This window comes from Delphinus delphis, unplaced genomic scaffold, assembly GCF_949987515.2.
Source record: "Delphinus delphis unplaced genomic scaffold, mDelDel1.2 scaffold_48, whole genome shotgun sequence".
In the NCBI taxonomy this organism is placed as follows: domain Eukaryota; kingdom Metazoa; phylum Chordata; class Mammalia; order Artiodactyla; family Delphinidae; genus Delphinus; species Delphinus delphis.
The window spans coordinates 2,043,088-2,070,500 of NW_027192669.1; the positions used below are offsets into that span (position 1 = coordinate 2,043,088).

The window sequence follows — 27,413 nt, forward strand, 5'->3', positions numbered from 1 at the left end:
TCTGGCACGGAACGCTGAGCCTTTGGTTATTTCCTCTTCCTGGTGGGAAATGAGAGTTAAATTGGCCCGTCCAGACACCTCCAGCTAGTCTCTCATTTGTTCTCGCTATTCCTGTTCATCTTCCGCAGAAATTGCAAACTGGGCCAAACAGGAGGTTAAAGGCGCTGATTATCCAAGTCGGGAGAGTGTTAGTAAAGCGTCTGGAATGTTGCACCCGAGTACCAGGGGAGGAAAACTGAGACATATTTGAACACGTCTTCCGTTCACATGGATGATCATACTCTGGGTTCCACATGCATGTTTTAGCTGAAAGAAGAATACCTTAAACCTGGGTAGTTGAAACCCGTGGAATGGGTACCATGCAATATGACTTCAAAGGGTCTTCATTTGCTCACCGAACCTCTCCAATCCTATCACTGCTGCGTTTATGCCCCTGTACACATGCTTGATTCTCTTTCGGAGACATAGCAATCCATAGGTTTTAAGATACTTACTAGTCAGGTACATTCTTAGGCATTTAATATGCGGTGTTGAGTCCATTTCATTGAGCAAGGAGTAGCTCTTGTCTATTCCATATTTGGCTTAAGGAACTTTATCTGTGCTCATTTCAATCTCTGGTTTTATGCAGCACCCCAACTCACCTTTACCCTTAAGCAAGCATAAATTGGTTTTCTAAATCTGAGACCCTTTTCTGTTCTGTAATTAAGTTCCTGTGTAGCCAAGTTTCCATTCCGTGTATTAGTGATATCTTATGATGTTTCTTTTTCTGTGTGACTTATTTCAGTTAGAATCATCATACCTGAATCCACTCATTGTGCTGCTAAGGGCCTGATGACACAGATTTCATTGCTGAGTGATATTGCTTTGTAAGTAAATAGCACAGCTTCTTTATCCATTTTTCATTTTCTGCGATGTTGAACATGTACTGTAAACGAGGTTCTTGTAAACAGAGCCGTTCCAAACTTTGGGGTGGCTGTGTCTTTTTGATTTTAATTTCCCTAAGCTATAGGACCATAAGTGGAAGTGCCCTAGGTTCTGTTGCTTTGTTTTTTAGATGTTTCAGGAAACACGATACACTTCTCCCGAGTGGTTGTTGGCAATTTACATCCCGCCCATCAGCATAACAAGGCTCCCAGTTCTCCATGGCCTGTCCTGCCTTTCTGGATTTTACACTTTTTTCAGATGGCCCTTTTGACCGGGGGAAGTGAGACTTCATTGTAGTGCAGATTTCATTTGCAAGCTTGCTTGGTTGGCCAAAAAGTGCGTATGCGTTTTTTCCTGAATATATTCAGGAAAAAACGCATACGCCCTTTTTGGCCAAGTGCATCATTGTGGACGTTCTGCCTCTTTTCCTATGCTTTCAATGCAATTCCAGTCTACCTCCTGAAATCGGTTTCCTGCAATTCTGCCCCGCATTCAAGTCCTCTTGGCAGCCTTACTTCAGTCTATTTTTGGACGATAGCTGTCATTTATAACTCTGCAGGTTTGTGAATTACAGTGCCCCTGAGCTCCTTTCTTCAACTCGCTTTCTTGTGACCTGGCCGCAACACCGCAGGATGGTTTCAGGCCCTAATCTGGTTCCGGTACGGCACGCTGAGCCTTTGGTTAATTCCTCTTCCTGGTGGGAAATGAGAGTTAAATTTGCCCGTCCAGACACCTCCAGCTAGCCTCTCATTGTTTCTCGCTATTCCTGTTCATCTTCCGCAGAAATTGCAAACTGGGCCAAACAGGAGGTTAAAGGGACTGACTCTCCAAGTCGGGAGAGTGTTAGTAAAGCGTCTGGAATGTTGCACGTGAGTACCAGGGTACGAAAACTGAGACATATTTGAACACGTCTGCCGATCACATGGTTGATCATACTCTAGGTTACACATGCATGTTTTAGCTGAAGGAAGAATACCTTAAACCTGGGTAGTTGAAACCCGTGGAATGGGTACTATGCAATATGACTTCAAAGGGTCTTCATTTGCTCACCGAACCTCTCCAATCCTATCACTGCTGCGTTTATGCCCCTGTACACATGCTTGATTCTCTTTCGGAGACATAGCAATCCATAGGTTTTAAGATACTTACAAGTCAGGTACATTCTTAGGCGTTTAATATGCGGTGTTGAGTCCATTTCATTGAGCAAGGAGTAGCTCTTGTCTATTCCATATTTGGCTTAAGGAACTTTATCTGTGCTCATTTCAATCTCTGGTTTTATGCAGCACCCCAACTCACCTTTCCCCTTAAGCAAGCATAAGTTGGTTTTCTAAATTTGAGACCCTGTTCTGTTCTGTAATTCAGTTCCTGTGTAGCCAAGTTTACATTCCGTGTATTACTGATATCTTATGATGTTTCTTTTTCTGTGTGACTTATTTCAGTTAGAATCATCGTACCTGAATCCACTCATTATGCTGCTACGGGCCTGATGACATAGATTTCATTGCTGAGTGATACTGCATTGTACGTAAGTACCAGAAGTTCTTTATCCATTTTTCAATTTCTGTGATATTGAACTTGTACGGTAAACGAGGTTCTTGTAAACGGAGGCGTCCCAAACTTTGGGGTGGCTGTGTCTTTTTGATTTTAATTTCCCTAAGCTATAGGATCATTAGTGGAAGTGCCCTAGGCTCTGTTGCTTTGTTTTTTAGATGTTTCAGGAAACACCATACACTTCTCCCCAGTGTCTGTTGGCAATTTACATCCCGCCCATCAGCATAACAAGGCTCCCAGTTCTCCATGCCCTGTCCTGCCTTTCTGGATTTTACACTTTTTTCAGATGGCCCTTTTGACCGGGGAGAAGTGAGACTTCATTGTAGTGCAGATTTCCTTTGCAAGTTTGCTTGGTTGGCCAAAAAGGGCGTATGCGTTTTTTCCTGCATATATTCAGGAAAAAACGCATACGCCCTTTTTGGCCAAGTGCATCATTGTGGACGTTCTGCCTCTTTTCCTATGCTTTCAATGCAATTCCAGTCTACCTCCTGAAATCGGTTTCCTGCAATTCTGCCCCGCTTTCAAGTCCTCTTGGCAGCCTTACTTCAGTCTATTTTTGGACGATAGCTGTCATTTATAACTCTGCAGGTTTATGAATTACAGTGCCCCTGAGCTCCTTTCTTCAACTCGCTTTCTTGTGACCTGGCCGCACCACCACAGCATGGCTTCAGGCCCTAATCTGGTTCCGGCATGGCACGCTGTTCCTTTGGTTAATTCCTCATCCTGGTGGGAAATGAGAGTTAAATTTGCCTGTCCAGACACCTCCAGCTAGCCTCTCATTGGTTCTCGCTATTCCTGTTCATCTTCCGCAGAAATTGCAAACTGTGTCAAACAGGAGGTTAAAGGCGCTGACTCTCCAAGTGGGGAGAGTGTTAGTAAAGCGTCTGGAATGTTGCACCCGAGTACCAGGGTACGAAAACTGAGACATATTTGAACACGTCTCCCGTTCACATGGTTGATCATACTCTGGGTTCAACATGCAGGTTTTAGCTGAAGGAAGAATACCTTAAACCTGGAGAGTTAAGACCCGTGTAATGGGTACCATGCAATATGACTTCAAAGGGTCTTCATTTGCTCACCGAACCTCTCCAATCCTGTCACTGCTGCGTTTATGCCCCTGTACACATGCTTGATTCTCTTTCGGAGACATAGCAATCCGTAGGTTTTAAGATACTTACTAGTCAGGTACATTCTTAGGCGTTTAATATGCGGTGTTGAGTCCATTTCGTTGAGCAAGGAGTAGCTCTTGTTTATTCCATATTTGGCTTAAGGAACTTTATCTGTGCTCATTTCAATCTCTGGTTTTATGCAGCACCCCAACTCACCTTTACCCTTAAGCAAGCATAAGTTGGTTTTCTAAATTTGAGACCCTGTTCTGTTCTGTAATTCAGTTCCTGTGTAGCCAAGTTTACATTCCGTGTATTAGTGATATCTTATGATGTTTCTTTTTCTGTGTGACTTATTTCAGTTAGAATCATCATACCTGAATCCACTCATTGTGCTGCTAAGGGCCTGATGACACAGATTTCATTGCTGAGTGATATTGCTTTGTAAGTAAATACCACAACTTCTTTATCCATTTTTCACTTTCTGCGATGTTGAACTTGTACTGTAAACGAGGTTCTTGTAAACAGAGCCATTCCAAACTTTGGGGTGGCTGTGTCTTTTTGATTTTAATTTCCCTAAGCTATAGGACCATAAGTGGAAGTGCCCTAGGTTCTGTTGCTTTGTTTTTTAGATGTTTCAGGAAACACCATACACTTCTACCGAGTGGTTGTTGGCAATTTACATCCCACCCATCAGCATAACAAGGCTCCCAGTTCTCCATGGCCTGTCCTGCCTTTCTGGATTTTACACATTTTTCAGATGGCCCTTTTGACCGGGGGGAAGTGAGACTTCATGGTAGTGCAGATTTCCTTTGCAAGCTTGCTTGGTTGGCCAAAAAGGGCGTATGCGTTTTTTCCTGAATATATTCAGGAAAAAACGCATACGCCCTTTTTGGCCAAGTGCATCATTGTGGACGTTCTGCCTCTTTTCCTATGCTTTCAATGCAATTCCAGTCTACCTCCTGAAATCGGTTTCCTGCAATTCTGCCCCGCTTTCAAGTCCTCTTGGCAGCCTTACTTCAGTATATTTTTGGACGATAGCTGTCATTTATAACTCTGCAGGTTTGTGAATTACAGTGCCCCTGAGCTCCTTTCTTCAACTCGCTTTCTTGTGACCTGGCCACAACACCGCAGGATGGCTTCAGGCCCTAATCTGGTTCCGGCACGGCACGCTGAGCCTTTGCTTAATTCCTCTTCCTGGTGGGAAATGAGAGTTAAATTTGCCCGTCCAGACACCTCCAGCTAGTCTCTCATTGGTTCTCGCTATTCCTGTTCATCTTCCGCAGAAATTGCAAACTGGGCCAAACAGGAGGTTAAATGCGCTGACTCTCCAAGTGGGGAGAGTGTTAGTAAAGCGTCTGGAATGTTGAACCCGAGTACCAGAGTACGAAAACTGAGACATATTTGAACACGTCTCCCGATCACATGGTTGATCATACTCTAGGTTCCACATGCATGTTTTAGCTGAAGGAAGAATACCTTAAATCTGGAGAGTTGAGACCCGTGGAATGGGTACCATGCAATATGAATTCAAAGGGTCTTCATTTGCTCACTGAACCTCTCCACTCCTATCACTGCTGCGTTTATGCCCCTGTACACATGCTTGATTCTCTTTCGGAGACATAGCAATCCATAGGTTTTAAGATACTTACAAGTCAGGTACATTCTTAGGCGTTTAATATGGGGTGTTGAGTCCATTTCGCTGAGTAAGGAGTAGCTCTTGTCTATTCCATATTTGGCTTAAGGAACTTTATCTGTGCTCATTTCGATCTCTGGTTTTATGCAGCACCCCAACTCACCTTTCCTCTTAAGCAAGCATAAGTTGGTTTTCTAAATTTGAGACCCTGTTCTGTTCTGTAATTCAGTTCCTGTGTAGCCAAGTTTACATTCCGTGTATTACTGATATCTTATGATGTTAATTTTTCTGTGTTACTTATTTCAGTTAGAATCATCGTACCTGAATCCACTCATTATGCTGCTACGGGCCTGATGACATAGATTTCATTGCTGAGTGATACTGCATTGTACGTAAGTACCACAAGTTCTTTATCCATTTTTCACTTTCTGTGATATTGAACTTGTACGGTAAACGAGGTTCTTGTAAACAGAGGCGTCCCAAGCTTCGGGGTGGCTGTGTCTTTTTGATTTTAATTTCCCTAAGCTACAGGACCATAAGTGGAAGTGCCCTAGGCTCTGTTGCTTTGTTTTTTAGATGTTTCAGGAAACACCATACACTTCTCCCGAGTGTCTGTTGGCAATTTACATCCCGCCCATCAGCATAACAAGGCTCCCAGTTCTCCATGGCCTGTCCTGCCTTTCTGGATTTTACACTTTTTTCAGATGGCCCTTTTGACGGGGGGAAGTGAGACTTCATTGTACTGCAGATTTCCTTTGCAAGTTTGCTTGGTTGGCCAAAAAGGGCGTATGCGTTTTTTCCTGAATATATTCAGGAAAAAACGCATACGCCCTTTTTGGCCAAGTGCATCATTGTGGACGTTCTGCCTCTTTTCCTATGCTTTCAATGCAATTCCAGTCTACCTCCTGAAATCGGTGTCCTGCAATTTTGCCCCACTTTCAAGTCCTCTTGGCAGCCTTACTTCAGTATATTTTTGGATGATAGCTGTCATTTATAACTCTGCAGGTTTGTGAATTACAGTGCCCCTGAGCTCCTTTCTTCTACTCACTTTCTTTTGAGCTGGCCGCAACACCGAAGGATGGCTTCAGGCCCTAATCTGGTTCTGGCACGGCACGCTGAGCCTTTGGTTATTTCCTCTTCCTGGTGGGAAATGAGAGTTAAATTTGCCCGTCGAGACACCTCCAGCTAGTCTCTCATTGGTTCTCCCTATTCCTGTTCATCTTCCGCAGAAATTGCAAACTGGGCCAAACAGGAGGTTAAAGGCGCTGACTCTCCAAGTGGGGAGAGTGTTAGTAAAGCATCTGGAATGTGGCACCCGAGTACCAGGGGAGGAAAACTGAGACATATTTGAACACATCTCCCATTCACACAGTTGATCATTCTCTGGGTTCCACATGCATGTTTTAGCTGAAGGAAGAATACCTTAAACCTGGGTAGTTGAAACCCGTGGAATGGGTACCATGCAATATGACTTCAAAGGGTCTTCATTTGCTCACCGAACCTCTCCAATCCTATCACTGCTGCGTTTATGCCCCTGTACACATGCTTGATTCTCTTTCGGAGACATAGCAATCCATAGGTTTTAAGATACTTACTAGTCAGGTACATTCTTAGGCGTTTAATATGCGGTGTTGAGTCCATTTCGTTGAGCAAGGAGTAGCTCTTGTCTATTCCATATTTGGCTTAAGGAACTTTATCTGTGCTCATTTCGATCTCTGGTTTAATGCAGCACCCCAACTCACCTTTCCCCTTCAGCAAGCATAAGTTGGTTTTCTAAATTTGAGACCCTGTTCTGTTTTGGAATTCAGTTCCTGTGTAGCCAAGTTTACATTCCGTGTATTAGTGATATCTTATGATGTTTCTTTTTCTGTGTGACTTATTTCAGTTAGAATCATCATACCTGAATTCACTCATTGTGCTAAGGGCCTGATGACATAGATTTCATTGCTGAGTGATATTGCTTTGTAAGTAAATACCACAACTCCTTTATCCGTTTTTCACTTTCTGCAATGTTGAACTTGTACTGTAAACGAGGTTCTTGTAAACAGAGCCGTTCCAAACTTTGGGGTGGCTGTGTCTTTTTTATTTTAATTTCCCTAAGCTATAGGACCATAAATGGAAGTGCCCTAGGCTCTGTTGCTTTGTTTTTTAGATGTTTCAGGAAACACCATACACTTTTCCCGAGTGTCTGTTGGCAATTTACATCCCGCCCATCAGCATAACAAGGCTCCCAGTTCTCCATGGCCTGTCCTTCCTTTCTGGATTTTACACTTTTTTCAGATGGCCCTTTTGACTGGGGGGAAGTGAGACTTCATTGTAGTGCAGATTTCATTTGCAAGCTTGCTTGGTTGGCCAAAAAGGGCGTATGCGTTTTTTCCTGAATATATTCAGGAAAAAACGCATACGCCCTTTTTGGCCAAGTGCATCATTGTGGACGTTCTGCCTCTTTTCCTATGCTTTCAATGCAATTCCAGTCTACCTCCTGAAATCGGTTTCCTGCAATTCTGCCCCGCTTTCAAGTCCTCTTGGCAGCCTTACTTCAGTCTGTTTTTGGATGATAGCTGTCATTTATAACTCTGAAGGTTTGTGAATTATAGTGCCGCTGAGGTCCTTTCTTCAACTCGCTTTCTTGTGACCTGGCCGCCACACTGCAGGATTGCTTCAGGCCCTAATCTGGTACCGGCACGGCACGCTGAGCCTTTGGTTAATTCCTCTTCCTGGCGGGAAATGAGAGTTAAATTTGCCCGTCCAGACACCTCCAGCCAGTCTCCCATTGGTTCTCCCTATTCCTGTTCATCTTCCGAAGAAATTGCAAACTGGGCCAAACAGGAGGTTAAAGGGAATGACTCTCCAAGTCGGGAGAGTGTTAGTAAAGCGTCTGGAATGTTGCACCCGAGTACCAGGGGAGGAAAACTGAGACATATTTGAAAACGTCTCCCATTCACACGGTTGATCATACTCTGGGTTCCACATGCATGTTTTAGCTGAAGGAAGAATACCTTAAACCTGCAGAGTTGAGACCCGTGTAATGGGTACCATGCAATATGACATCAAAGGGTCTTCATTTGCTCACCGAACCTCTCCAATCGTATCACTGCTGCGTTTATGCCCCTGTACACACGCTTGATTCTCTTTTGGAGACATAGCAATCCATAGGTTTTAAGATACTTACTAGTCAGGTACATTCTTAGGCCTTTAATATGGGGTGTTGAGTCCATTTCGTTGAGTAAGGAGTAGCTCTTGTCTATTCCATATTTGGCTTAAGGAACTTTATCTGTGCTCATTTCAATCTCTGGTTTTATGCAGCACCCCAACTCACCTTTCCCCTTAAGCAAGCATAAGTTGGTTTTCTAAATTTGAGAACCTGTTCTGTTCTGTAATTCAGTTCCTGTGTAGCCAAGTTTACATTCCGTGTATTACTGATATCTTATGATGTTAATTTTTCTGTGTGACTTATTTCAGTTAGAATCATCGTACCTGAATCCACTCATTATGCTGCTACGGGCCTGATGACATAGATTTCATTGCTGAGTGATACTGCATTGTACGTAAGTACCACAAGTTCTTTATCCATTTTTCACTTTCTGTGATATTGAACTTGTACTGTAAACGAGGTTCTTGTAAACAGAGGCGTCCCAAACTTCGGGGTGGCTGTGTCTTTTTGATTTTAATTTCCCTAAGCTATAGGACCATAAGTGGAAGTGCCCTAGGCTCTGTTGCTTTGTTTTTTAGATGTTTCAGGAAACACCATACACTTCTCCCGAGTGTCTGTTGGCAATTTACATCCCGCCCATCAGCATAACAAGGCTCCCAGTTCTCCATGGCCTGTCCTGCCTTTCTGGATTTTACACTGTTTTCAGATGGCCCTTTTGACGGGGGGAAGTGAGACTTCATTGTAGTGCAGATTTCCTTTGCAAGTTTGCTTGGTTGGCCAAAAAGGGCGTATGCGTTTTTTCCTGAATATATTCAGGAAAAAACGCATACGCCCTTTTTGGCCAAGTGCATCATTGTGGACGTTCTGCCTCTTTTCCTATGCTTTCAATGCAATTCCAGTCTACCTCCTGAAATCGGTTTCCTGCAATTTTGCCCCACATTCAAGTCCTCTTGGAAGCCTTACTTCAGTATATTTTTGGACGATAGCTGTCATTTATAACTCTGCAGGTTTGTGAATTACAGTGCCCCTGAGCTCCTTTCTTCAACTCACTTTCTTTTGAGCTGGCCGCAACACCGAAGGATGGCTTCAGGCCCTAATCTGGTTCTGGCACGGCACGCTGAGCCTTTGGTTATTTCCTCTTCCTGGTGGGAAATGAGAGTTAAATTTGCCCGTCCAGACACCTCCAGCTAGTCTCTCATTGGTTCTCCCTATTCCTGTTCATCTTCCGCAGAAATTGCAAACTGGGCCAAACAGGAGGTTAAAGGCGCTGACTCTCCAAGTGGGGAGAGTGTTAGTAAAGCATCTGGAATGTTGCACCCGAGTACCAGGGGAGGAAAACTGAGACATATTTGAACACATCTCCCGTTCACACGGTTGATCATACTCTGGGTTCCACATACATGTTTTAGCTGAAGGAAGAATACCTTAAACCTGGAGAGTTGAGACCCGTGGCATGGGTACCATGCAATATGACTTCAAAGGGTCTTCATTTGCTCACCGAACCTCTCCAATCCTATCACTGCTGCGTTTATGCCCCTGTACACATGCTTGATTCTCTTTTGGAGACATAGCAATCCATGGGTTTTAAGATACTTACTAGTCAGGTACATTCTTAGGCGTTTAATATGCGGTGTTGAGTCCATTTCGTTGAGCAAGGAGTAGCTCTTGTCTATTCCATATTTGGCTTAAGGAACTTTATCTGTGCTCATTTCAATCTCTGGTTTTATGCAGCACCCCAACTCACTTTTCCCCTTAAGCAAGCATAAGTTGGTTTTCTAAATTTTAGACCCTGTTCTGTTTGGAATTCAGTTCCTGTGTAGCCAAGTTTACATTACGTGTATTAGTGATATTTTATGATGTTTCTTTTTCTGTGTGACTTATTTCAGTTAGAATCATCGTACCTGAATCCACTCATTATGCTGCTATGGGCCTGATGACATAGATTTCATTGCTGAGTGATACTGCATTGTGCGTAAGTACCACAAGTTCTTTATCCATTTTTCACTTTCTGTGATATTGAACTTGTACGGTAAACGAGGTTCTTGTAAACAGAGGCGTCCCAAACATAGGGGGGGCTGTGTCTTTTTGATTTTAATTTCCCTGAGTTATAGGACCATATGTGGAAGTGCCCTAGGCTCTGTTGCTTTGTTTTTTAGATGTTTCAGGAAACACCATACACTTCTCCTGAGTGTCTGTTGGCAATTTACATCCCGCCCATCAGCATAACAAGGCTCCCAGTTCTCCATGGCCTGTCCTGCCTTTCTGGATTTTACACTGTTTTCAGATGGCCCTTTTGACCTGGGGGAAGTGAGACTTCATTGTAGTGCAGATTTCCTTTGCAAGCTTGCTTGGTTGGCCAAAAAGGGCGTATGCGTTTTTTCCTGAATATATTCAGGAAAAAACGCATACGCCCTTTTTGGCCAAGTGCATCATTGTGGACGTTCTGCCTCTTTTCCTATGCTTTCAATGCAATTCCAGTCTACCTCCTGAAATCGGTTTCCTGCAATTCTACCCTGCTGTCAAGTCCTCTTGGCAGCCTTACTTCAGTATATTTTTGGACGATAGCTGTCATTTATAACTCTGCAGGTTTCTGAATTACAGTGACCCTGAGCTCCTTTCTTCAACTCGCATTCTTGTGAGCTGGCCGCAACACTGCAGGATGGCTTCAGGCCCTAATCTGGTTCCGGCACAGCACGCTGAGCCTTTGGTTATTTCCTCTTCCTGGTGGGAAATGAGAGTTAAATTTGCCCGTCCAGACACCTCCAGCTAGTCTCTCATTGTTTCTCCCTATTCCTGTTCATCTTCCGCAGAAATTGCAAACTGGGCCAAACAGGAGGTTAAAGGCGCTGACTCTCCAAGTGGGGAGAGTGTTAGTAAAGCGTCTGGAATGTTGCACCCGAGGACCAGGGGAGGAAAACTGAGACATATTTGAACACGTCTCCCGTTCACACGGTTGATCATACTCTGGGTTCCACATACATGTTTTAGCTGAAGGAAGAATACCTTGAACCTGGAGAGTTGAGACCCGTGGCATGGGTACCATGCAATATGACTTCAAAGGGTCTTCATTTGCTCACCGAACCTCTCCAATCCTATCACTGCTGCGTTTATGCCCCTGTACACACGCTTGATTCTCTTTTGGAGACATAGCAATCCATAGGTTTTAAGATACTTACTAGTCAGGTACATTCTTAGGCGTTTAATATGGGGTGTTGAGTCCATTTCGTTGAGCAAGGAGTAGCTCTTGTCTATTCCATATTTGGCTTAAGGAACTTTATCTGTGCTCATTTCAATCTCTGGTTTTATGCAACACCCCAACTCACCTTTCCCCTTAAGCAAGCGTAAGTTGGTTTTCTAAATTTGAGACCCTGTTCTGTTTTGGAATTCAGTTCCTGTGTAGCCAAGTTTCCATTCCGTGTATTACTGATATATTATGATGTTCCTTTTTCTCTGTGACTTATTTCAGTTAGAATCATCATACCTGAATCCACTCATTGTGCTGCCAAAGGCCTGATGACATAGATTTCATTGCTGAGTGATATTACTTTGTAAGTAAATACCACAACTTCTTTATCCATTTTTCACTTTCTGCGATGTTGAACTTGGACTGTAAACGAGGTTCTTGTAAAGAGAGCTGTTCCAAACTTTGGGGTGGCTGTGTCTTTTTTATTTTAATTTCCCTAAGCTATAGGACCATAAATGGAAGTGCCCTAGGCTCTGCTGCTTTGTTTTTTAGATGTTTCAGGAAACACCATACACTTCTCCGGAGTGTCTGTTGGCAATTTACATCCCGCCCATCAGCATAACAAGGCTCCCAGTTCTCCATGGCCTGTCCTGCCTTTCTGGATTTTACACTTTTTCAGATGGCCCTTTTGACCGGGGGGAAGTGAGACTTCATTGTAGTGCAGATTTCCTTTGCAAGCTTGCTTGGTTGGCCAAAAAGGGCGTATGCGTTTTTTCCTGAATATATTCAGGAAAAAACGCATACGCCCTTTTTGGCCAAGTGCATCATTGTGGACGTTCTGCCTCTTTTCCTATGCTTTCAATGCAATTCCAGTCTACCTCCTGAAATCAGTTTCCTGCAAGCCTGCCCTGCTTTCAAGTCCTCTTGGCAGCCTTACTTCAGTATATTTTTGGACGATAGCTGTCATTTATAACTCTGCAGGTTTGTGAATTACAGTGCCCCTGAGCTCCTTTCTTCAACTCGCTTTCTTGTGAGCTGGCCGCAACACCACAGGATGGCTTCAGGCCCTAATCTGGTTCCGGCACGGCACGCTGAGCCTTTGGTTAATTCCTCTTCCTGGTGGGAAATGAGAGTTAAATTTGTCCGTCCAGACCCCTCCAGCTAGTCTCTCATTGGTTCTCGCTATTCCTGTTCATCTTCCGCAGAAATTGCAAACTGGGCCAAACAGGAGTTTAAAGACGCTGACTCTCCAAGTGGGGAGAGTGTTAGTAAAGCGTCTGGAATGTTGCACCCGAGTACCAGGGTATGAAAACTGAGACATATTTGAACACGTCTCCCGTTCACATGGTTGATCATACTCTGGGTTCCACATGCATGTTTTAGCTGAAGGAAGAATACCTTAAACCTGGAGAGTTGAGACCCGTGGAATGGGTACCATGCAATATGTCTTCAAAGGGTCTTCATTTGCTCACCGAACCTCTCCAATCCTATCACTGCTGCGTTTATGCCCCTGTACACACGCTTGATTCTCTTTTGGAGACATAGCAATCCATAGGTTTTAAGATACTTACTAGTCAGGTACATTCTTAGGCGTTTAATATGGGGTGTTGAGTCCATTTCGTTGAGCAAGGAGTAGCTCTTGTCTATTCCATATTTGGCTTAAGGAACTTTATCTGTGCTCATTTCAATCTCTGGTTTTATGCAACACCACAACTCACCTTTCCCCTTAAGCAAGCATAAGTTGGTTTTCTAAATTTGAGACCCTGTTCTGTTTTGGAATTCAGTTCCTGTGTAGCCAAGTTTACATTCCGTGTATTAGTGATATCTTATGATGTTTCTTTTTCTGTGTGACTTATTTCATTTAGAATCATCGTACCTGAATCCACTCATTATGCTGCTACGGGCCTGATGACATAGATTTCATTGCTGAGTGATACTGCATTGTACGTAAGTACCACAAGTTCTTTATCCATTTTTCACTTTCTGTGATATTGAACTTGTACGGTAAACGAGGTTCTTGTAAACAGAGGCGTCCCAAACTTTGGGGTGGCTGTGTCTTTTTGATTTTAATTTCCCTAAGCTATAGGACCATAAGTGGAAGTGCCCTAGGCTCTGTTGCTTTGTTTTTTAGATGTTTCAGGAAACACCATACACTTCTCCCGAGTGTCTGTTGGCAATTTACATCCCGCCCAGGGAGAGGAGAGGAAAAATGAGGTGCGTTTTAGAAACCTTTCCCGATCATATGGTATACCAGTCCTTGGGTTTCCCAAGCATGGTTTAGCTGTAGGAAGATTCCCTTCAACCTGGAGTGTTGGGACCCTTGGACTGAGTAGCATGAAGTATTGCATTAAACTTTCGGCAGTTGCTCACCAAAGCTCACCAATCCTGTCAGCCCCAAGTGTCCAGCCTTATGTCTTATCCAGCTGTGGGTTTATATGTGGTCAATCCAGGTTGCATCACAGCCCCTGAGCGAATTTTGTAAGAATTTTTCTCTCTTTCATTGTTTCAGCGTTTTGTTTTTAAAATTTATTTCTATAATGGGGTTTAGCTCATTTTCACTGCTGTGTTTGTGCCGCTCTGCACACACTTGATTCCCTTATGGAGATATATCAATACATGGGTTTTAAGATTCTTATTACTCAGATATATTTCTCTGCGGTGTATAGGGTGTGTTGAGGCCAGTTCATTGAGCAAGGTGTAGATCTTGTCTAATACCTATTTGGTTTATTGAACGGTATCTGTGCTAATTTCAAACTCTGGTTTTATGCATCACCCCACCTCTCCTTTCCCCTTAAGCTGACATAAGTGTGTTTTCTAAATGTGAGACACTGTTCTGTTCTGTAATTCATTTCTTGTGCAGCCATATTTACCCTCCCTCTATAAGTGATATCTTATGATATGTTTCTTTTTCTGTTTGACTTATTTCAAGTAGTATTATCGACCTAAATCCACTCTTTATCCTTCTACTAGCCTTATTACATTGATTTCATGGTGAAGAGATATTCCATTGTACATAAGTACCACATCTTCTTTATCCATTGTTCTCTTTCCTGGGATATTTAAGGTGTACTGAAGTTGAGGTTCTTGTAAACAGAGTAGCCCTAAACTGTGGTGTGCTTGTGTCTTGTTGATTTTTAGACTTCCCTAGATATACTCCCATGATTGGAAGTGTCCTATGCTCTGTAGCTCTGTTTTTTAGATGATTTAGGAACCACCATACACTTCTCCAGAGTGGCTCTCGGCAGTTCACACACTGCCCATCAGTGTATAAAGGCTCCCTGTTCTCCATGGCCTGTCCTGCATTTCTGGTTTTTACAATTTTTTAGGATGGCCCTTTTGACCGGTGGGAAGTGAGACTTCTTTGTTGTGCACATTTGCATTGCTTGCTTGCTTCGTTGCCCATAAAGTGCGTATGCGTTTTTTCCTGGATATAATCAGGAAAAAACGCATACGCCCTTTTGGGCCAACTGCATCATTGTCGAAATTCTGCCGCTTTTCATGTGCGTTAAAGACGAGTCCAATCTATCTCTTGAAATCTGTTTCTTGCAATTCTGTCTTGCATTCAGATCCTCTTCTTTGCCTTACCTCAACATATTTTTGGACGTTAGTTTTCATTTATAACTCTGCAGGTTTGTGAATTGCAGTGACCCTGAGCTCCATTTTTTAAGTTGCTCTTTTGTGAGCTGGCCTCAAACCCGCAGGATTGCTTCAGGCCCTATTTTGCCTCCGGCGAGGCAGGCTGAGCCTTTCTTTAATTCTTATTCTTAATGGGAAATTAGAGTGATATGTGCCCGTCCAAACCCCTACAACTCTTCTCTCATTGGTTCCCCCTCTTCACGTTCATCCTCCTCACAATTTGCAAAATGTGTGAAACAGAAGTTTAAATGTGCTGATTCTCCAGGTGGGGAGATTCTAAGTAGCGTGGCTGGAATGGTGAACAGGAGCACCAGGAGAGGATAAATGAGGTGCATTTTAGACACATCTCCCGATCACATGGTGTACAGTCCTCTGGGTTTTCCATGCATGTTTTAGCTGTAGGAAGATCCCTTGAACCTGCAGATTTGGGACCCATTGAATGGGTACCAGGTAGTATTACTTTAAAGGGTGTGCATTTCCTCACCCAACCTCACATTTCTCTTAGCGCAAAGTTTCCAGCCTTATGTCTCATCCTGCTGTGGGTCTAGATGTGTTCAATCCATGTTGCATCACCGTCCCTGAGGAAAAGTTGTAAGAGGTTTTCTCTGTCTCTCTGTCGTTTATTTTTTTCAATTTATTACTATATTGGTTACAGCTGATTTTCAAAGCTCTGTTTCTTGCTGCTGTACATCCACTTGATTCACGTACAGAGAGACATCAATAAATTCTTTTTCAGATTCTTACCAGTCGTATATATTCTTTTCCAGTGACTTGAGTGTGCTGAGTGCAGTTCTTTTAGCTACCGTGTAGGCCTTGTTGATTATCAGTTTGGTATTTGGAATGGTATCTTTGCTAATTTCAACCTCCTGGATGATGCCTCACCCCTCCCCACCTTTCCCGTTTAGCAGCCTTATGCGTGTTTTCTACATATTTGACTATGTTTTTGTTTTGTAATTTATTTCATGTGTAGCCATTTTGGATTCCACCTTTAAGTGATATCTTATGATATGTGTCTTTTTCTTTTTGAATTCTGTCACTTAGAATGATCATACGTAACTCCTCCAGAGTTGTTACAACTGGCCATATTTCATTGATTTCCAGGCTGAATAATATTCCACTCTACCTAAGTACCACGTCTCTATCCATTTTTTCCCTCCAGAGACATTTAAGTTATATCCTAGTCGAGGATCTTTTAAACAGAGAGGGGGTAAACATTGGGGTGCCTGTGTCCTCTCGATTTTTGTTTTTCCCAAGATATATGCCCATGAGTGCAAGTGCCCTATGCCCTGTAGCTCATTTTTTAGATGCTTTAGTAAACACAATACACTTCTCCAGAATGGCCGTTGGCAATATACATTTCCACTATAAGTCTCACAGGGCTCCCTCTTCTCGTTGCCCTGTCCTGCATTTCTGTTGTTTACGCTTTATGAGGATGGCTCTTCTGACTGATGCGAAGTGATATCTTTTGTAGTATTGACTTCCAGTGCCCACCTGTTTGGTTGGCTAAAAAAGTGTATGCCCTTTTCTTGAATATATACAGAAAAGAACGCATACGCCCTTTTTGGCCAACTGCAATGTTGGCAATGTTCAGCTCCTTTTCTTGTGCTTAATGGCGAGTCCTTTCTACCTCCTCAAATCCCTTTCCTGCCATTCTCCCTTGCTTACAAGTCCTTTTCTCTGACTTTCCTCAAGACATTTTTCAGTGATGGATATTTTCAACTCTGCAGTTTTGTGAATTTTACTGCCCCTGAGTTCCATTGTTCAACTCGTGTTTATGGGAACTGGCCACAAAGCAGCGGGATTTCCTCAAGCCCTATACTGTTTCCATGGGCAACCCTAGCCTTTGGTCAATTCGTCTTCCTGATTGGAAATTAGAGTGACATGTGCCTGTCTGAACACCTAGGACTTGTCTCTCATTGTTCCTCATCCTTCCGCTTCATCCTCTGGACAAATTCCAAACTGTACGCAACAGGATGTTGACAGTGCTGACATCTCCAAGTGGGGAGACTGTTAGTAAAGACGCTGGAGGGGTGAACCCGAGCACCAGGAGATGAGGAGATGAGATGCCTTTTCCAAACTCTTCCCGATCAGACGGTATACCATCCTCTGGGTGTGACAGACATGTTTTAGCAGTAGGAAGAGTCCCATTCATGTAAGGAGAACACCAGGGCTTTTTCAAAATCAGTGTCTCCCCGAAACCCAAACTGGGGAATTTTTTAAGCTACAGCTACACATATGTTCATTAAGGGCCTTGGGAAGTAGGCAGAGTCCAAACTTTAGATGATTGAAGTCTTCAGGGTCAGAAGCACTCACCACCAGCTTCCCTTAGGCTACACTTTAACTGTCATTGATAGATGATGTCAATAAAAATATCTATTCTTTTTCAGATTATTTCCCCTTATAGGTTATTGCAAAATGTTGAGTGTAGTTCCCTGTGCTATACAGTAGTTCCTTGTTGATGATCTATTTTATACATAGCAGTGTGTATGTGTTCATTCCAAACTGTTAATTTATCCCTCCTCCCACCTTTCCCCTTTGGTAATAATAAATTATAAGATTTTATACTTCTCAGAAATGGGGGAGCTGAAAGAGAGGTATCATTTTCAATGGAAAAGCATTTAAAACAAGATTGAAGGTTTAACCAAGATTATTAGCTGTACATCCTTGGAAAGAAATCACTTCGTTTCTCTAATATTGACCTGACAAATAAGACAAACCTTTTCACTGAACTTGCTTATAAAAAGTGATGGAAATATCAAATGGAAGTGTTAAAAACATCTTATTTTACCCGAGCCTTATACACTGTTCTATGTTAACTACAGTTTGGCTCACACATCTGTTCATTGAGGTTACGATAGTCTCAATTTCTGTTACTGATCCTCCAGAGTGGACCCCAACAAGTGTCCCCCTGCCCAGTGTCATTGGGGCCAACAGATCGAGACTGAGTTTGGTTCACAAGCAAAGGAAACTTTATATTTTGATCAGAGAATGGAGAGGTGAGAGCATGCACTACCCCGTGGGCTGTGGGCTGGGCTGCTGTGTAGAGATCCTGTCAGAGTCAGTGGGAGGGAGGGAGGCGGCGGAGCTCTCGAGGGCCGGGTTGGCTGTAGCTCAGGCTCTATATCGTGGAGTCTGCACTGGGCCCCAGGAGCTGAGGTGTCGACCCAGCCATTCTGCACTAGGAAATCTGGTCTGAAGTGCCGGGTGTGGAACCTCTGCATGCGGGACCCTAGGAGCACGTGAAATTAGACAAAGCACAAAGGATAAAAAAGGTTAGACTTGACTTTATTGCCCAGATTCTATTTTTATCCCCCAGGGATTTTTAATGGGCTTTGCTGGGGACAAACCCCTCCTCTGCCTTTTGTCCCGTTCCTCATTCTTGGAGTGCTGAGGGTGCAGACCCTTCTTCTGTAACTGCTGAGTGCTGAGTTGGGAGCCCTCATACCCTGGGGCGAGGGTCAGAGCTTCTCCCCAGCAGCCTCCCGGTGACGTTGATTGTCCCCAGGACCCCTGCCTCCCTGCTCGTCCACCTGAGCACCAGCATTGGAAGTGTTATAGATTCTAATGACCTTTAAGGGTCCAGGAAAGAGATGTGCAGAGACGCTGTGGGGGCCGGTTTCACCCCGCCCCACATTTGTTCGGCCACCTTAGGCTGACCGTCTCTGCCAGCCTAGATGCTCTGACCAGTAGTCTGCGCTTTCTTCAATTAGGCTCCTGAATTAACGTACAAACAGCACCAGGTGTCAGAGCCCTGCCCGCTCAACTCCCAGACAGTCCAGGGTCAGTGGTGATCAAGGACCATGATGGCTACTGAGTCAACAGCCTTTTGAAGTAAACAGGAGTCCAGCCGGTCTTATTGGCCACCATCATCACGGTGTCTGTAGGCTTTTCTATGGTGACAGTGTGGTATACTGTTCCCCCGCCAAGATTATTAGCTCCCCTCTGGGTGCAGTAAGTCCTGCAAGCAGTAGTCTACTCTTTTGGGACACACTCTTGTTGTTTTATGAGAGAAACTCCAGGTCAAGTGATGTTCACACGAGTCGTCATGGTGCCCTGTTGCCCCCGGTTATCTCTCTGGATGTTGGAGTTGGAGGGCCTCCTCACTCGAGGTCGGTGTGCCCACGGAGCGAACCCTGCAACTTCAGGGCATGGTTGGTGGTTAGGATCACCACGTGGGGTCCTTTTCCCTTAGGAGGGAGGTGGCCTTTTGGGCTGCTGATTTCCAGGTTTTTAGATACCGCCAGTATCTTGGCCAGATGTGGCAGTGGGCCAAGCCCCTTAGTGACCGTAGTTTATCCTACCTGGATGGCATTCTTGCATTGTTCCATTTCAAGTGGTCCCAGTTTTTGCACTAATTCTCCAATGGCGATTCACCTTTCACCGGGAATGTAAAGGTCAAAGGGTTTAGCTAAATTAGGGAGTTCCAGGGCAAGGGTCTGAATTGACTGCTCTTTCCATTCTTGAAAGGCCACTTCTGGATTCTATTCAAAAGGATCATCATCTTTTCCTTTCAGTGTTTCATATAGAGGCCCAGCTAGTAGACTGTAGTTAGGGATCCAGAAGCAGCAAACCCTGGCCTCCCCAGGAACCCCTAAGCTGTCTTCTAGTTTTAGAAAGGGGTAAGGCTGAAAATGGTTTCTTCCCTTTCCTGGGATGGGCTTCTCTGACCTTCTGTGAGAATGAAGCCCAGGCAGGTCACCGCAGTCTGTGATATTTGAGCTTTTTCTTGGACAACTTCTATCCTTTATTGGCTTGGTAGTTCAGAGGCCTCCTTAGTAGGGCTGGTGATCAGAATGTCGTCTGCATATTGAAGGAGGGTTTCCTTTTCCAGAGGTAGAACTTTTAGGTCTTTAGCTAAGCTTTCCCCAAAGATGGTGTGGGAATTTTTGCACCCTTGGGGCCAGACGGCCCGGAAGTATTGTTTTAGTTGTATGTTGAGTCCTGCCACTCACAAGCCAAAATTTCTTGTGACTCTGGGACTAATGGAATACAAAAGAAGGCATCATTGAAGACTAATACAGAATACCATGTCCTGGTGGTTGGTAGAATGACCAGCAGGGTGTAGGAATTAGGAGCAACTGGAGGTATATCCTCGGTGGCTTCACTGACTGTCCTGACATCCTTTACCAGGTCCCCAGCAGCCCATGGGGCTCTCGTGGTCAGACCAATCCCAGAATATGGAGCTCACCTGGGCAGGTACCCCACCCCCACCCCAGCCCACGGGGCTCTCGTGGTCAGGCCCCTCCCAGGATACAGAGCTACCCTTGCAGGTATCGTGGCAGGGCTGGGCACACAGGAACCGTGCACATAGCCCTCATTGCAGAGCACCCCCAGCTCACCTGTCGCTCAGAGCTGACACAGAGCACCTCAGAGCAGGACTTGAACTAACAAACAGCAGCTGCGACAGGTCTGTGACCCTGGGCATCACTCCGTGAGGCCTCCTTCCACCTGGTCTTCCAGAGACTTCCACTGCACCCGGGGCACCAGGCCTCTGTCTCCAACCACCACCCACCCCTCCTCTCCCTGACTCCTGGGTTCCTCTCATTAGGAGAGGGTTTTCTTGAAGTTGTCTCCCACTCATGGGCCAGATAAAATGATTAGAAAACAAGCCAAAGCTGCAGCCCCTTGTCTATCCTGACTCTCAGGAGCCCACACCTGTTCCTTGGACCTGGCCGGTCCAGCAAGTTCCATTTTCTGCAACTGTGAGCCCCTGAGGGGTGATGATTGGCTGACCTGGGCAGCCTTACCGTGCCGGCCAGCCCTCCCCAGGTGTGCCTGGGTTGAGATCAATATAAATACCACTCCAGGCAGCAAGAGCCCCTGCAGCCGTGCCTGACGCCATTTTCTCTGCCCTGTCAGCAGTCTCGGGGCTGGGCTGGTGGGAGGGAGTGAGAGGCCACGGCTTTGTGGGTGGCCCAGTGTGAGTGGGGCTCTGCTGGACTTTCTGCAGCAGTTGCCAGGCTGCCACCTGCTAAAGAAGAGGATGTGTCACCCATACCTGCTGCTGGAATTTCTCCCTTGGCAGAGGTGAGGAAGGAAAAAAGCAGTGGGGGCAGGGACAGGACGGGTATCTCAGGCAGGGAAATGGAAATCTTCCAGAAGAGCACCCAGGGCCAGGACCATCCTGGCTGGCCTGCAGGCACCAAGTCGGCCGGCATGCTGTCACTCGTGTGGCTCTATGGCCCTTCCTCTAGGCTTTCAAGTCCTTGTATATATTCAGGTGTTTTACCTGGGACGGGTGGGAATAGTTCAGCAGCAACTGGCCTGGGGCTCAGCTCACGTTTACTCACAGATGCCTCGGCACGGTGCCCCAGCTTTGCAATGAGGACGCTTGTTGCGTGGGGGCTGCTGGCTGAATGGGAGACGATTCCCCACCACTGACCAACTTCAGAATTGTTTACAACTGGAGCAAGTGCCCTGATACGGTTTTCCTCTGTGTAACTGGTGGGTTCTGTGTTTTTTTTCTCTTTTTCGTTTTTGGTTCAAGGTAGATTTTATTCCTCTTTTTTGTATTTACAGATATAAGCATGGAAATAATTTATTCATATAAATACATGTATGTGCAGGGAATAATTGTTTTTTCTGTTTTATTTTTTAAATTTTATTTCTTTTTAATTTTGAATTTTATTTTATATTTTTATACAGCAGGTTCTTATTGGTTATCTATTTTATACATATAAATGTATACATGCCAATCCCAGTCTCTCAACTCCTCCCACCACCACCCCCCCAACAGCTTTCCCCCCTTGTTGTCCATACGTTTGTTGTCTACATCTGTTGCTCTATTTATGCCTTGCAAAATGGTTAATCTGTACAGTTTTTCTAGGTTCCACATATATGCATGAATATACAGGATTTGTTTTTCTCTTTCTGACTTACTTCACTCTGTATGACAGTCTCTAGATCCATCGACGTCTCTACAAATGACCCAATTTCATTCCTTTTCATGGCTTAGTAATATTCCATTTTATATATGTACCACAGCTTTATGCATTCGTCTGTCTGTGGGCATTTAGGTTGCTTCCATTACCTCGATATTGTAAATAGTGATGCAATGAACATTGCGGTGAATGACTCTTTTTGATTTATGGTTTTGTCTGGGTATATGTCCAGTACTGGGATTGCTGTATCATAGGGTAATTCTATTGTTAGTTTCTTAAGAAATTCCATATTGTTCTCCAAAATGACTGTATCAATTTATATTCCCAACAATAGTGGGAGAGGGTTCTTTTTCTCCACACCCTTTCCAGCATTTTTTGTTTGTAGATTTTCAATGATGCCTATTCTACCAGGTGTGAGGTGATACCTCATTGTTGAATCCATTTCGTTGAGCAAGGGGTAGCTCTTGTCTATTACATATTTGGCTTATGGAACGGTATCTGTGCTAATTTCAAACTCTGCTTTTATGCAGCACCCCAACTCACCTTCCCCCTTAAGCAGGCATAAGTTGGTTTTCTAAACTTGAGACCCTGTTCTGTTTTGTAATTCAGTTCATGTGTAGCCAAGTTCACATTCCGTGTATTAGTGATACCTTATGATGTTTCTTTTTCTGTGTGACTTATTTCACTTAGAATCATCGTGCCTCAATCCACTCATTATGCTGGTACGGGCCTGGTGACATAGATTTCATTGCTGAGTGGTATTCTGTTGTACATAAGTACCGCAACTTCTTTATCCATTATTTGCTCTCTGGGATATTTAACTTGTGCCGTAGAAGACATTCCTGTAAAAAGAGCCGTCCCAAATTTTGGGGTTGATGTGTCTTTTTGATATTAATTTCCCTAAGCTATAGGACCATAAGTGGAAGTGCCCTAGGCTCTGTTGCATTCTTTTTTAGATGTTTCAGGAAACACCATACACTTCTCCCGAGTGTCTGTTGGCAATTTACATCCCGCCCATCAGCAAAACAAGGCTCCCAGTTCTCCATGGACTGTCCTGCCTTTCTGGATTTTACACTTTATTCTGATGGCCCTTTTGACCGGGGGGAAGTGACACTTCATTGTAGTGCAGATTTCCTTTGCAAGCTTGCTTGGTTGGTCAAAAAGGGCGTATGCGTTTTTTCCTGAATATATTCAGAAAAAACGCATATGCCCTTTTGGCAAAGTACATCATTGTGGACGTTCTGCCTCTTTTCCTACGCTTTCAATGCAATTCCAGTCTACCTCCTGAAATTGGTATCTTGCAATTCTGCCCCGCTTTCAAGTCCTCTTGGCAGCCTTACTTCAGTATATTTTTGGACGATAGCTGTCATTTATAACTCTGCAGGTTTGTGAATTACAGTGCCCCTGAGCTCCTTTCTTCAACTCGCTTTCTTGTGAGTTGGCCGCAACACCGCAGGATGGCTTCAGGCCCTAATCTGGTTCCGGCACGGCACGCTGAGCCTTTGGTTAATTCCTCATCCTGGTGGGAAATGAGAGTTAAATTTGCCCGTTCAGACACCTCCAGGTAGTCTCTCATTTGTTCTCGCTATTCCTGTTTATCTTCCGCAGAAATTGCAAACTGGGGCAAACAGGAGGTTAAAGGCACTGACTCTCCAAGTAGGGAGAGTGTTAGTAAAGCATCTGGAATGTTGCACCCGAGTACCAGGGGAGGAAAACTGAGACATATTTGAACACGTCTCCCGATCACATGGTTGATCATACTCTGGGTTCCACACGCATGTTTTAGCTGAAGGAAGAATACCTTAAACCTGGAGAGTTGAGACCCGTGGAATGGGTACCATGCAATATGACTTCAAAGGGTCTTCATTTGCTCACCGAACCTCTCCAATCCTATCACTGCTGCATTTATGCCCCTGTACACATGCTTGATTCTCTTTCGGAGACATAGCAATCCATAGGTTTTAAGATACTTACTAGTCAGGTACATTCTTAGGCGTTTAATATGGGGTGTTAAGTCCATTTCGTTGAGCAAGGAGTAGCTCTTGTCTATTCCATATTTGGCTTAAGGAACTTTGTCTGTGCTCATTTCAATCTCTGGTTTTATGCAGCACCCCAACTCACCTTTCCCCTTAAGCAAGCATAAGTTGGTTTTCTAAATTTGAGACCCTGTTCTGTTTTGGAATTCAGTTCCTGTGTAGCCAAGTTTACATTCCGTGTATTAGTGATACCTTATGATGTTTCTTTTTCTGTGTGACTTATTTCAGTTAGAATCATCGTACCTGAATCCACTCATTATGCTGCTACGGGCCTGATGACATAGATTTCATTGCTGAGTGATACTGCATTGTACGTAAGTACCACAAGTTCTTTATCCATTTTTCACTTTCTGTGATATTGAACTTGTACGGTAAACGAGGTTCTTGTAAACGGAGGCGTCCCAAACTTTGGGGTGGCTGTGTCTTTTTGATTTTAATTTCCCTAAGCTATAGGACCATAAGTGGAAGTGCCCTAGGCTCTGTTGCTTTGTTTTTTAGATGTTTCAGGAAACACCATACACTTCTCCTGAGTGTCTGTTGGCAATTTACATCCCGCCCATCAGCATAACAAGGCTCCCAGTTCTCCATGGCCTGTCCTGCCTTTCTGGATTTTACACTTTTTTCAGATGGCCCTTTTGACCGGGGAGAAGTGAGACTTCATTGTAGTGCAGATTTCTTTTGCAAGTTTGCATGGTTGGCCAAAAAGGGCGTATGCGTTTTTTCCTGAATATATTCAGGAAAAAACGCATACGCCCTTTTTGGCCAAGTGCATCATTGTGGACGTTCTGCCTCTTTTCCTATGCTTTCAATGCAATTCCAGTCTACCTCCTGAAATCGGTTTCCTGCAATTCTACCCCGCTTTCAAGTCCTCTTGGCAGCCTTACTTCAGTATATTTTTGGACGATAGCTGTCATTTATAACTCTGCAGTTTGTGAATTACAGTGCCCCTGAGCTTCTTTCTTCAACTCGCTTTCTTTTGAGCTGGCCGCAACACCGCAGGATGGCTTCAGGCCCTAATCTGTTTCCGGCACGGCACACTGAGCCTTTGGTTATTTCCTCTTCCTGGTGGGAAATGAGAGTTAAATTTGCCCGTCCAGACACCTCCAGCTAGCCTCTCATTGGTTCTCGCTATTCCTGTTCATCTTCCGCAGAAATTGCAAACTGTGCCAAACAGGAGGTTAAAGGCGCTGACTCTCCAAGTGGGGAGAGTGTTAGTAAAGCGTCTGGAATGTTGCACCCGAGTACCAGGGTATGAAAACTGAGACATATTTGAACACGTCTCCCGATCACATGGTTGATCATACTCTGGGTTCCACATGCATGTTTTAGCTGAAGGAAGAATACCTAAAACCTGGGTAGTTGAAACCCGTGGAATGGGTACCATGCAATATGACTTCAAAGGGTCTTCATTTTCTCACCGAACCTCTCCAATCCTATCACTGCTGCGTTTATGCCCCTGTACACATGCTTGATTCTCTTTCGGAGACATAGCAATCTATAGGTTTTAAGATACTTACTAGTAAGGTACATTCTTAGGCATTTAATATGTGGTGTTCACTCCATTTCGTTGAGGAAGGAGTAGCTCTTGTCTATTCCATATTTGGCTTAAGGAACTTTATCTGTGCTCATTTCAATCTCTGGTTTTATGCAGCAACCCAACTCAGCTTTCCCCTTAAGCAAGCATAAGTTGGTTTTCTAAATTTGAGAACCTGTTCTGTTTTGGAATTCAGTTCCTGTGTAGCCAAGTTTACATTCCGTGTATTAGTGATATCTTATGATGTTTCTTTTTCTGTGTGACTTATTTCAGTTAGAATCATCGTACCTGAATCCACTCATTATGCTGCTACGGGCCTGATGACATAGATTTCATTGCTGAGTGATACTGCATTGTACGTATGTACCACAAGTTTTTTATCCATTTTTCACTTTCTGTGATATTGAACTTGTACGGTAAACGAGGTTCTTGTAAACGGAGGCGTCCCAAACTTTGGGGTGGCTGTGTCTTTTTGATTTTAATTTCCCTAAGCTATAGGACCATAAGTGGAAGTGCCCTAGGCTCTGTTGCTTTGTTTTTTAGATGTTTCAGGAAACACCATACACTTCTCCCGAGTGGTTGTTGGCAGTTTACATCCCGCCCATCAGCATAACAAGGCTCACAGTTCTCCATGGCCTGTCCTGCCTTTCTGGATTTTACACTTTTTTCAGATGGCCCTTTTGACTGGGGGGAAGTGAGACTTCATTGTAGTGCAGATTTCTTTGCAAGTTTGCTTGGTTGGCCAAAAAGGGCGTATGCGTTTTTTCCTGAATATATTCAGGAAAAAACGCATACGCCCTTTTTGGCCAAGTGCATCATTGTGGACGTTCTGCCTCTTTTCCTATGCTTTCAATGCAATTCCAGTCTACCTCCTGAAATCGGTTTCCTGCAATTCTGCCCCGCTTTCAAGTCCTCTTGGCAGCCTTACTTCAGTCTATTTTTGGACGATAGCTGTCATTTATAACTCTGCAGGTTTGTGAATTACAGTGCCCCTGAGCTCCTTTCTTCAACTCGCTTTCTTTTGAGCTGGCCACAACACCGCAGGATGGCTTCAGGCCCTAATCTGGTTCTGGTACGGCACGCTGAGCCTTTGGTTATTTCCTCTTCCTGGTGGGAAATGAGAGTTAAATTTGCCCGTCCAGACACCTCCAGCTAGCCTCTCATTGGTTCTCGCTATTCCTGTTCATCTTCCGCAGAAATTGCAAACTGGGCCAAACAGGAGGTTAAAGGGACTGACTCTCCAAGTGGGGAGAGTGTTAGTAAAGCGTCTGGAATGTTGCACCCGAGTACCAGGGTACGAAAACTGAGACATATTTGAACACGTCTCCCGATCAAATGGTTGATCATACTCTAGGTTCCACATGCATGTTTTAGCTGAAGGAAGAATACCTTAAACCTGGGTAGTTGAAACCCGTGGAATGGGTACCATGCAATATGACTTCAAAGGGTCTTCATTTGCACACCGAACCTCTCCAATCCTATCACTGCTGCGTTTATGCCCCTGTACACATGCTTGATTCTCTTTCGGAGATATAGCAATCCATAGGTTTTAAGATACTTACTAGTCAGGTACATTCTTAGGCGTTTAATATGCGGTGTTGAGTTCATTTCGTTGAGCAAGGAGTAGCTCTTGTCTATTCCATATTTGGCTTAAGGAACTTTATCTGTGCTCATTTCAATCTCTGGTTTTATGCAGCACCCCAACTCACCTTTACCCTTAAGCAAGCATAAGGTGGTTTTCTAAATTTGAGACCCTCTTCTGTTCTGTAAT

At 44.2% G+C, this 27,413-nt stretch overlaps 1 long non-coding RNA gene across 1 annotated transcript in view; it reads left to right on the forward strand.

Annotated features, from left to right (window-relative positions):
• LOC132419262 (uncharacterized) overlaps positions 1–13,505 on the forward strand; it is a 555,421-nt gene extending 541,916 nt beyond the window's left edge. The window contains exon 3 of the long non-coding RNA XR_009518163.1: positions 13,421–13,505. This is a non-coding gene — a long non-coding RNA (uncharacterized lncRNA). The remainder of the gene's footprint in view (positions 1–13,420) is intronic.
• Positions 13,506–27,413: the final 13,908 nt, after the last annotated feature.